The sequence below is a fragment of the Jaculus jaculus genome, chromosome 7 (genome assembly GCF_020740685.1).
Source record: "Jaculus jaculus isolate mJacJac1 chromosome 7, mJacJac1.mat.Y.cur, whole genome shotgun sequence".
Lineage (NCBI taxonomy): Eukaryota > Metazoa > Chordata > Mammalia > Rodentia > Dipodidae > Jaculus > Jaculus jaculus.
The window spans coordinates 26,095,547-26,107,909 of NC_059108.1; the positions used below are offsets into that span (position 1 = coordinate 26,095,547).

The following is a 12,363-nucleotide window of genomic DNA, read 5'->3' on the forward strand; positions in this document are numbered from 1 at the left end:
AATGGATAAAGAGCATGCTGAACAAGCATGAGTGTCTCAGTTCAGATCCCCAGCACCCAAGTAAAAATCGAGATACAGTGTCTGCAATCCAGGCAAGCCTGTGGCAAAAAGAATCTCCCAGAAGCTAGCTTGGTGAATGCAGCAGTGACCAACAAGAGACCCTGCCCCAAATAAGGTAGAGGCAAGGACACACCGTGGAAACTGTCCTTTGACTTCACGTGTGTATTTGTATGCATGTGCTCAGACACATGTGGTCCAGTGGTGCTCCTGACTTAGTGAATGTGACTGTTGGAAGAGTAAGATCCTGCATTTTCTCCCTCTTTCTTTCTTTTTTATTTATTTATTTGAGAGCAACAGAAAGAGAGAGAGAGAGAGGCAGAGAGAGAGAGAATGGGCACACCAGGGCCTCCAGCCACTGCAAACGAACTCCAGATACATGTGCCCCCCCAATGCATCTGGCTAACGTGGGTCCTGGAGAATTGAGCCTTGAACCAGGGTCCTTAGGCTTCATGGGAAAGCACCTAATCACTAAGCCATCTCTCCAGCCCTCCCTCTTTCTTTTTTAAAGTAGCCAATTCCCAAGTTTCAAAGGAGGTCAGCAAGGGTAGGGTCATATTTCCTGCCAAAATTTCAAAGTAATCCTCATTTAAAGAAATGAACCTAGGGCTGGAGAGATGGCTTAGCGGTTAAGCACTTGGCCTGTGAAGCCTAAGGACCCCAGTTCGAGGCTCTGTTTCCCAGGACCCACATTAGCCAGATGCACAAGGGGGCGCACGCATCTGGAGTTCGTTTGCAGTGGCTGGAGGCCCTGGCGCACCCATTCTCTCTCTCCTTCTCTCTGCCTCTTTCTGTCTGTCTCTCTCTAATAAATAAATAAATAAATAAAAATATTAAAAAAAGAAATGAATCTAAATTTAAGTTAAAAATAATACAAAGGGTTGTTTGGAACAAAAGTATTTGTTATTAGTATTAACAATTTCAATTTCGTTTTTCAAATCAAATTTTGTCTATGTGTTTTTTAATACCTATTATTTATTTATTTATTTATGAGTGTGTAAGAGTGCCACAGCCTCTTGCCACTATAAACTCCAGTGTACATGGGTACTGGGGAATTAAACCTGGGGCCATCAGGTTTTAAAAACAAGATCCTTTAACTACTGAGCCATCGCTCCAGCCCCTCTCCACATGTTAAGAGATATTTTGTTCATTATTCCCTTTTAGAAATGAACATATTTTCTATGAAGCTCTTAACTACTAAGAGACCTCACAGATCAATAAAAGCCTCCATTTGGCTCCTGCCCCCAAATCCACAAGCTTTCTCTTGGGCCCTGGAGAGGAGTGGCACTGACAGGTGCCCTTTTATCAGCCCGCCTCCATTTATCTCACCGAGAAAAGGCAAGAAAGGAGTACTTACACCTTGAACACTGCCCCTCACAAGGAGTTTTGTTCTCAGCAATGACTATATGTTAAGGTTTGAATGTGGAATGTGCTCTCTAGGCTCTTGTACTTTAACATCTGGACTCCAGCTGGTGGCACTCTTTGGGGAAACAGTAGAACCTTCAAGAGGGAGCCATGGCTGGCAGAGATGGGTCACTGAGGCTGGGTCGCTGAGAAAGTTATTGGCCATTCTGCTTTCATCTAAGCTCCTTGCTTGCTTCCTATGCCACCATTATGATGTGACCAAACTCCTGCCACCACAGAACAGACCACGCAAGACCCACTTGATCCATCACTCCTTTTCCCTGGGAATAGTGAGCCAAAATAAACTCCCCGCTCTTAAGTTGCTCTGTTGGGTGTTGACACAGTGAGAAGTAAAGTAGCAAATCATTAGCATTTAGAGTGTCCGATTTCAAGCAAGTATGTGACAGTCAAAGAAAACACTGAACCAATACTGTTCCTAATGGAACACCATCGATTTTCCAGCAGAGCATCTGAAAGGCCATTCTACCAGGTGCTCGACTAAACCAGAAAAGGGAGCTGGTATTAAATTAATGGACAGGAAGCAGAACTCTGCATCCCTGTGTTCTTCCGACTTGGCAGGTTCTCTCCTCATCACAGGAAGTTTCAATGACAAAAGCAAGAAGAATTCAAGACCAAGAAGAATCAGTGCTTTAAAAACTTTTTTTGTACAACAAATACTTTTATTTCTTTTTTCATTGGTTAGGCCTCTAGGGCTTTATTATAAATGTAGCTAAACAGAAGAGGAATCTGGGAGAATTAAAGAGGGTAATACATTCTCTAAAGTCCTCTGAAACAACCATCAAACGCTCTGGCTCCATCTGAGAACCTTCCGATAGAAATAGTAGGAGCTTTGGCTCTCATCGCCAAGGTCCTCCATATTTACATGTTCCATGTGAATATCCTGGGTGACGTTTTTTCTTCTTTTGTCATTTGGGCTATGGCTCCCTAGTCTTGGCTAGCTTTGAGGGAACTTCCACTCTATAGCTACCTCTTCTTTCTAAGCAAGGTGAATCTTCTCCAAGAATTTTCTGTGCTGCCCTCCCCCCACCTAAACAGCAATGTTGGCACATGGACTAGGTGCCCACATCTTGGAAGTGGTGTCATGTAATCAATCGGCCCTTCAGCTATCTCAGCCTGACCACCTGGTGCTTCAGATGGCCCTGTTCAGCATCTCTTGCCCTGGAACATACAGGCCCACTGACCTTTCCCCTGGAAGCATCCAGAGCTGCTGTAGCTCACAGACTAGCTCATTCCCACTTAGGTATTTTTTAATTGATTTATTTATTTGTATGAGAGAGAAAATTTAGTGCAGCAGCATCTTTAGCCACTGCAATCGAGCTCCAGATGTGTGTACCACTTTGTGTACATGTGTAACCTTGGACCCATGTCACCTTATGCATCTGGCTTATGTGGGATCTGGGGAGTCAAACATGGGTCCGTAGGCTTCACAGGCCTTAACCACTAAGCCATCTCTCCAACCTCCACTTAGCTATTTTTGAATGTACAAACTATAACCTTCATTCATAATTGACCTTTGAAAATTTTGTAAAGCATCTTAGAAGACAAACTATGAAGCAGAAAATGGTAGCTTTTAAAACTCCACATTAAAAAAGATATCCAGGGGTTCCCTGCGTGAACAGTGTGTGGGTGGGCATGGCGGTCTGGAGTAGGTAGGCCACACCCATGCTTCCCAGCTCCTCCCACCTCCCTGGTCTAGGTTTCCTGCACAGTGTGCAGGCAGTCCCTTCAGTGTGGAGTGAATAGGCCAGGCGAGGGCCTTTCTTGGCTTCTCCCAGTTCCCTGGTCCAAGTTCCCTGAGCCTGTCTGTGTGCTAGAGGGCATAGCTCGGAGTAAGTAGGCCAGATCCCTGTTCCCTGGCTCCTCCCAGTCCCCTGGTCCTGGTAGATCCTGTTGTGCCTTGCTTGGGGAGGCCTCATCCCTGTATGAACTGTGGAATCAAGCCTTTCACTCTGGTATCCTGACTGGCCACTGAGTACCAACATCCCTGTTGATCTGAGTCAGAGGTTGCACTGACCAAAAGAAAAAAACTTGCTTCCACCTAAATGCAATGAAGACTCTTCCTAAAATGGGTAGACAACAATGCACAAAAGCCAACAAAAGTCAGAAAAATAAGAGCTCTCCACCAAGGATGCCTAGTCCTACAATGGAAGTATCATAGAGAAGTCAATAGAAACTCATTCCCAAAATGAAAACACAACAACAAATGAGGCCCTGATCAAAAAAATCACTGTGCCAGGCATGGTGGTGCATGCCTTAATCCCTGCACTGGGGAGGTAGAGGTAGGAGGATCGCCATGAGTTGTATCGCCACCCTGAGAATATAGAGCGAAGTCCAGGTCAGCCTAGGATAGAGTGAGACCCTACCTTGAAAAAAAAAATCTCTGGGCTGGAGAGATTGCTTAGTGGTTAAGGCACTTGCCTGTGATGACTAAGGACCCGGGTTCAATTCCCCAGTACCCACATAAGCCAGATACACATAGTAGCACAAGCATCTGGAATTTGTTGAAGTGGCTAGAGGCTCTGGTGTGCCCATTCTCTTTCTCTCTCCCTCTGTTTCTCTCTCTCTCTCTGCCTCTCTCTCACTTAAATAAATAAACAAATAAAAAATATATTTTTTCAAAAAACTTTAAATCACTGAACTGGAAGCAAATCATCAAAAAACCAATAATCGCATCAATGAAATTGAACAGAATAGTCTCTTAGAGCATTCAGCTTTTGACAGTACCTTAATGTGATTGAAGAAAAGGTTAAAACCCATCAAAGAAATATGAAGTGAAGGTGAGTCAAGAAATGGAATATCACAACAACTGTTTGATTAAGCTTGATCAAATGCAAGAATGAATTCCAGGAAGCATCAAGACAATCATAAATTGAATTGAAATTGTACCTCAAAAAAGAGATGAACACAATGCAAAATAACACAACAGAAAACAAAAATCAAATAGAAATTATTAAAAAAAAAACTCTCTAGAACCCTTCACCAACAGAGTTACTCATGTGGAAGACAGAACCTCTGACCTGGAAGAAAAGACAGAACAAATTGATAGGGAGGCCAAAAACTTTACTAAGTTCAAAAAATCAAGTAAGCAGAATATAAGGGAACTGTAGGATACCCTAAAACGACCAAACATCCAGATCATAGATATACCAGAATGAGAGAAAATCCAGGCAAGGGGCATTGAGATCATATTCAACAAAATTAATGAAGAAAATTTGCCAAATCTCTCAAAAGAAAGGTACATCCAGATACAAGCATCCCACAGAACACCAAACAGACAGGACCAAAGAAGAAATTCTCCAAGACACATCATAGTTAAAACTCTTAACAACAACAACAAAAAAAGAGTGTTAAAAGCAGCAAGAGATAAACAATTCACAACATACAAAGACAATCCCATCATAGTTACATCAGATTTCTTAAAGGAAACACTGAAATCCAGAAGGGCCTGGAATGGAATACTTCAAAGTCTGAAAAACTATAGCTTCCTACCCAAGCTACTCTACCCAGCAAAAGTATCCCTCATAATAGATGGTAAAAGGAAAACTTTCCATGAGAAAATGTCAACTCTATGATTATATGAACAAAAGCCAAACCTACAGAGAATACTTGAGTAAATAACTCCAAGCAGAACAGTCAACCAATCTGAAGAGCCTACAAAAAGAAGATCACAATAACAAAAATAGACCAAGCTCAAAATAGTACAAAACACAAGAAAGCACCAAGCCGCATAAAGCACTTCATTATGGCAGGGATTAACTCAATCCTCACAGTAATAACCTTAAATATTAATGGTCTTAACTCACCCATCAAAAGACACAGGTTATCAGGATGGATGAAAAAACTGAACCCTTCTACCTGCTGTCTTCAAGAAACCTACCTCACCACTAATGATAGATACCTCTTCAGGGTAAAAGGTTGGAAGATGATATTCCAAGCAAATGGAAATAAAAAACAAGCAGGTGTTGCTATAATAATATCTGATAAAATATATTTCAATGCAAAAGTATTCTAAAAGGACAAATAATGCCACTTCTTATTCATTAAGGGAATGATTCAGCATCAGCATATCACACTCATAAATATATATGCATCAAACACAGGTGCACCACAGTTTATAAAACAAAATCTGCTCCATAATAAAACAGAAATAAATACTATCACCCTAATACCAAAACCAGACAGAGATTCAACAAGGAAAGAAAATTATAGGCCTATAGCCCTAATGAACTTAGATGCAAAGATCCTTAACAAAATACTTAGAAACTGAATTCAACAACACATCAAAAGCATTATCTACCTTGATCAAGCAGGCTTTGTTCCAGGGATGCGGGGATGGTTTAACATATGGAAATCAGTCAATGGAATACACCATATAAATAAACTGAACCATAGGAACCACATGATCATCTCAATTGATGCAGAGAAGGCCTTTGACAAAATACAACACCACTTCATGATCAAACACTGGAAAAAATAGACATGGAGGATTTATATCTCAACATAATAAAGGCTATTTATAAAGGTCCTAAAGCCCAAGTAATACTTAATGGTGAAAAATTCAAGGAGTTCCCTCTGAGATTTGGAACAAGACAAATGTACCTACTCTTACCACTGCTCTTTAACATAGTACTAGCAGTGCTTGCCCAAGCAATAAGATAGGAGAAAGAAAGAAAAAGGATTCAAATTGGAATGGAAGAAGTCAAGTTAGCTCTACTTTCAGATGACATGACCCCATTATATAAGTGACCTGAAAACCTCCATCTCAAAACTTCTAAATGTGGGCTGGAGAGATGGCTTAGCAGTTAAGCGCTTGCCTGTGAAGCCTAAGGACCCCGGTTTGAGGTTCAGTTCCCCAGGTCCCACGTTAGCCAGATGCACAAGGGGGCGCACGCGTCTGGAGTTTGTTTGCAGAGGCTGGAAGCCCTGGCACGCCCACTCTCTCTTCCCCCCTCTATCTGTCTTTCTCTCTGTGTCTGTCGCTCTCAAATAAATAAATAAATAGTGAACAAAACATATTAAAAAAACTTCTAAATGTGATAAATTTCTTCAGTAAAGTGACAGGACACACAAATCAATGTATAAAAATCAGTAGCTTTTCTATATGCAAAGGACAAATAAAAGGAGAAAGAAATCAGTAAGGCTGTCCCATCTTCAATAGCAACAAAAAAATTATACCATGGAATAACAGTAACCAAGGATGTGAAACATAATATATATAAAACAATATGAAAACATAAAAACTTGAGAAGATGGAAAGGCCTCCCATGATCCTGGATATGTAGAATTAATATTGTGAAAATGACATTCCTACTAAAACCAATATACAGATTTAATGCAATACCAATAAAAATACCAGCATCATTCTTCACAGCAATTGAAAAAATGATCTCAAAATTCATATGGAATGACAGAAGGACTCAGATATCCAAAATATCCTCAAAAAAATAAATATATATACATATAAAATAAATATATATCCTCAAAAAAATAAATATATATATATATATATCTGGGAGTATCACTATAACTGATTGAAAATTATATTACAAAGCCGTAAGTGATACTGGAAAATAAACAGAAACATAGACCAATGGAACAGAATTGAAGACCCAGACCTTATGTCAAGTAACTACAGCTGCTTGATCTTTGATAAATGTGTCAGTAATGTAGACTGGAGAAAAGACAGCATCTTCAACAAATGGTGTTGGGCAAGTTGGACAACCATAGGTAGAAAAATGAAATTAGACCTACTCATTTTGCCATACACAAAATTCAAGCCCAAATGAATTAAAGACCTCAATATAAGATCTAAAACTCTTCAACTACTGGAAGAAAAAATATGAGGCACTCTCCATAATATAGGACTTGGAAGACTTCCTGAGAAAACCCCAGTAGCCCAGGAAATTAAATAAGCACTCAACCAATGGGATCTCATGAAGCTAAAAGTCTTTTGCACAAACATACCATAAGCAGAGCCAATAGATTACCCACTGAATGGGAAAAAAATCTTTGCAAGCTATACCATTGACAGAAGCTTAATATGTAGAATCTACAAAGAACTCAAAAAACTAAACAATAAAAAAAAAATCAAACAACCTACTCCAAAAGTGGGACAGAACTAAATAGAGAGTTCTCAGAGGAAGAATTACAAATCACTAACATGCACTTAAGAAAACGTTCCACATCTCTAACCATTAGGGAAATGCAAATTGAACCAACTATAAGATTTCACCTTATCTCAGTAAGGATAGCAAACATTAAAAAATCAAATGAAAACAAATGTTGGCAAAGATGTGGAGAAATAGGAGCACTCATTCACTGTTGATGGGACTGTAAGCCAGTACAACCACTACAGAAATCAATATGGAGACTTCTAAAACAGGATGAATATAGAGTTAGCAACAGACCCTGTTATTCCCTTAATGCTCCAAAAGCTCCACATCTCAGTTCAGAGATATTTGCTCAACTATGTTTATAGTTGCTCAATTCATAATAGCTAAAAACTGGAGTCAACCTAGGTGCCCATCATTGGATGAATGGATATATTTACATGATAGAATTCTACTCAGCAGTAAGAAATAAATGGCACAAAGAAATTTGTTAAAAAAAAAAAAAAAGGTCGAACTTGGAACGTATCACTCTGAGTGAACTCACACAATCACAGCAAGACAACTGTCACATGATCTCACTCATCTGCAGTTCCTAACCTGGATCAGCCTGAGTTGCTGACATACCTGAAGAGCATCTCGAGCCTTAGACAATAGGGAAGTTAGGACTTAGGAGGGCAAAGGTGAGGGGACACAAAACTGAACCCAAATTAAACTAGTCTCATAGAATCCTATATCCTGGAACTTAGTCTAAAAGGTGGAACCCTCAAGAGGACTTTAGGGGGAGCACCTGAATCGAAGGGCCCTGAAGAGGGTGAGATGAAACCTAACCTTAAATTTCTCCTATTTCTCTTTCTTCTCTTTGTCTTTTTTCTTTTCCCTTGGTGCTGGCCTATAATTCCCTGTGCCAGCATGTGGTTTACATCCACAGGGAGCTGTTGATCAAAGAGATCTACTTGATCTCCCAAAACAAACAAGACAGATTTCTGTCAGAGCACTTGATCACCCACCAGAGGTTAATGGTAAGACCCTACTGCTGAAGACACCATACACTGTCAGCACAGACCATGAATAAAACTGGTTGGAATCCAGAATAGAGCCAGTCCCCAGTTAGCCTATCTAGTGCTGGAAGGTGCTACATGAGCTCCTGGGGCAAGTGGCCAAAATCTCCAAACAACTCAAAATCTAAGCGAAACCTAAGCAAACAGCCTGACGTGATGCTCACACAAGTGCAATAGTAGCACATGGCCATAGTGGGTAACCAACTGCTCTTGGATTGGCTAACAGATTCACTCAGTGGAAAGGAAACCATATCTAGAACTAGGAAACACGTCAGAATCATATCCAGATAATGACTCTGCTTTCTGTTGTTAAGCTCCCACGGATTTTGAGCTATAAGAAGGTCTACACCGCCGGGTGTGGTGGTGCATTCCTTTAATCCCAGCACTCGGGAGGCAGAGGTAGGAGGATCGCTGTGAGTTCAAGGCCACCCTGAGACTACAGAGTTAACTCCTGGTCAGCCCTGACCAGAGTGAGACCCTACCTCAAAAAACAAAAAGAAGGTCTACACCCTTTAAATTCTCTCTAAATAAATAATGGTTATCCCATTTAACTGGTGCTGACTTCACTTTCCATTGGAGAATCTGCTTCTCTTTTTCAGATGGAGCCAGACCTGAAGAAATAAACGACCCAGTGCATTGGACCTCAGCCCCAGCTGAAAGCACAGAGGAATTTGGAAAATGAGCAAGAGTACTGCTTTCTTAGAGAATCTGATATCAGCACAAGGATGAAGGAGATAGACACTGAGGACACTCAACACCTACCAAACCACAGATCCAAAGCCTCCTAAGTGCCCATCACTGAAGTAGACTTAAAATGCTCCCAGCACAGCTCAGAGAATTTTGTAGAAGAGGGAGTGGAAAGATTGTTAGAGCCCTAAATTGGGACATTTTGCACAGAGACATTGCCCACCCGGCACCCCCTCCCCATAATGCATGACCGGGGATTGAGATTACTTCTCTTGTTAAAATTACCAGGTATTTTTAAAATTAAAGGAACCCAAAGAATTTTAAATCACAACATCATATTGGACATACCTTTTAGATTTCTTTAAAAAAATTAAAAAAAAATAAGAAACATGAAACAATTTTGAGTACACCTGCAAATCCATTTTAACAACAATGATGGGTAGCAGTGAGAACCTCTGAGAATGGGTCATTGCATTCTTGCTTCTCATTAAGATTTTGCAAATACACTCTTCCCTCCTATAAGTTCTTAGATTAGGTCCAGAGGGTATTCGACGTTTGATTTTCACTCACAAAAGGGGATATTGCAACTAATTATTTGCCTCTGTGTTGGGCTTATTCCTTATCCCTAGAGACTTTCCACAACTCCATGCAGCATAGACTGTTACAAATTTACTACAACTAATGTAAAGGGATTTACTGGAAGCATTTTATTTGACCAACAGCTGCAGAAGCAAGCTGTAATTTTTAAGCCTAGATTTCTGCTCTATTTTATATTTTGCAGTTTAAGCAAAATGCCATTTGACAACAGAAGGTACACAAAGACATTATGGAAAAACCTTAAGTATTTTTTCTCTAGCCATGGCAGGCTGAGGGCAATAAATAAGACTACTGACACTTTGATGAATTTAAACACACAAAACCAAAACCTTCTGCGAAGAAAACGATTAAGTTTTTTTTTTTTTCAATTTTCAAAATAAAGTGAGATTTTTACTCAGAGAATTATCACATAGACCACGTGTCCTAGACAGACCACAGAAGTCTAACTCAGTTCACTGCAACTTCACAGAGCAAATTGAATTATGCCAATCCAAGTTTGGTGTGCTTGATTTCTAATGTTTGTGGATAAAATGAGATCAACTCCTGGAAAAAAGCCAGGTAGGGAAGTCAAGCCACACTTGTAAATTGAGGTCTACTTCTTTAATCTCACAATCTAACAAGATGGCCATAAAATGGCTGAGAGGAATACCTCTGGGAGTTCACTTTTTACTGCAGCTGAAATTAACAGCACGCTGCAAAAGTGCTTACACTTTCCACTACCTGAGCACAATCAACACTCCAAGAAAGCAAAATATTAGTCTACGGTTCGTAGAACAGGTCCTGATTTTAAGATGATAAAGTAAGACTTTACCCTAAAAATCATTGCCAAATCAAATCTCTTAGCATTTTCAATCAGTGCCCTCCTTTTATTTGGTGGTGGGGAGAGAAGCAGTAAGCTCATATTTTCAAATACATCTGAATCCAGATTTCTATGGAGACGTTTTTGAAAGATTAGAAATAATTTATCCTTTCTATCCACACATCCTTGGATTACAGTAATCCCAGCCTACCAACAATTTAATTCAACATGGTTCTAGCCCTTAAGAGAATCTGGCCAATTGATACCAGACTATGAATGTGTGTAAACTACTGGCAGATACCATGAATGGTTGATGCAAAATGGTCTCTTAGGTCTCTAATGGAGCCCATAAGTTCCAGGCCAAAGTCCTTCACCTGACAGCTGAGGAGCAGAGGGCACACCACAGAGCCTCAGTCATGGATACCCTTTCCTCCATATTTCCACACCATTTTCAGGAGCCTTGGTCTCAAGGAAGTACACATTGAGTCAGCCTTACCTCATGAGCCACCCTCATCCAATCAACGCACCGTCACTGATTTTTAAATTTGTTTCTTTAGCTTTTATAGAAATTCTTTAAAGTTCAAGCTTTAAGCCTGTATCATCCTTGACACCTTTCCTGGTCTTTCACAACTCTTATTTTTTTTTCTTCTGAGAAATTAATACCACATGGCATGGTAACGTGCTTAAATTTTCAGTATCTTTACACTTGTGTGACCGAGGCTGAGTTACTTCATCTTGCTGTATGTCACCTAGACCTTTAAAGCAGGTCAGGGCTATCTCCAGCAGCTGTGTGCATAGTGCCATTAAAGGTGGTGATAAACCTGGTTAACTCAGCAGCATGTGAAAGATTCTGCCTCAAACAGGGTACAGGCCCAACACCCAAAGTTATCCTCTGAGCTACACATATGCACTATGGCACGTGTATATCTGCACTCACCCATACACACATCCTATAAACAAATATGCACATACATGCACACACATACACAGCACAGAGAAGCTGAGGAAGATACTCAACCTCTGGCCTCCACATGCATGTACAAACACATGCATACACACATATGCATACACACACATGCATACACATGTGCATACATACACACATATATGCATACACACACATATGCATACCCAAAAAGCAATGCAACAAGTCTGAATTTTCTCTATCAACAGTAACAGTGGCACCTTTGCCACAGGTTTACACCACCCAGCTATGCCTGAGAATGAACACTTCTCTTCCTTTTAAGCCGGCAATGTGTGAGCTACCAAGGATAAGTACATACCAAAGCTACTCATCTTTACCAAGTAAATCTTCTAAAAGGATGTTATTCCATAATATCATATTATATGTTAAATATATAATGAAACATATTTAAATTATTTTAGATAAACTTGTAAGACTATAAGAAGAGAGTTAAAAGTGTCAGTTGATATGTAACAAAATTCAGGGACATTGGGACACTCAGATTGCCAGTTTAGAAATGATTTGAGATGGAAGTTATCTCTAATTTAATAACTTTAAATGGAATATACAGTAACATTTTGGTTTCATTCATCCCACATTAGAAAAAATAATTGCAACTGAAAACTCCACATCCATTGTACAACTATTTATTTTTATTTGTTCATT

General features: G+C 39.9%; 1 protein-coding gene across 6 annotated transcripts in view; it reads right to left on the reverse strand.

The window, feature by feature from the left end:
• The window catches only part of Atp8a2 (ATPase phospholipid transporting 8A2), a 651,823-nt gene that overhangs the window by 388,444 nt on the left and 251,016 nt on the right, over positions 1-12,363 (reverse strand). The window lies entirely within an intron of this gene.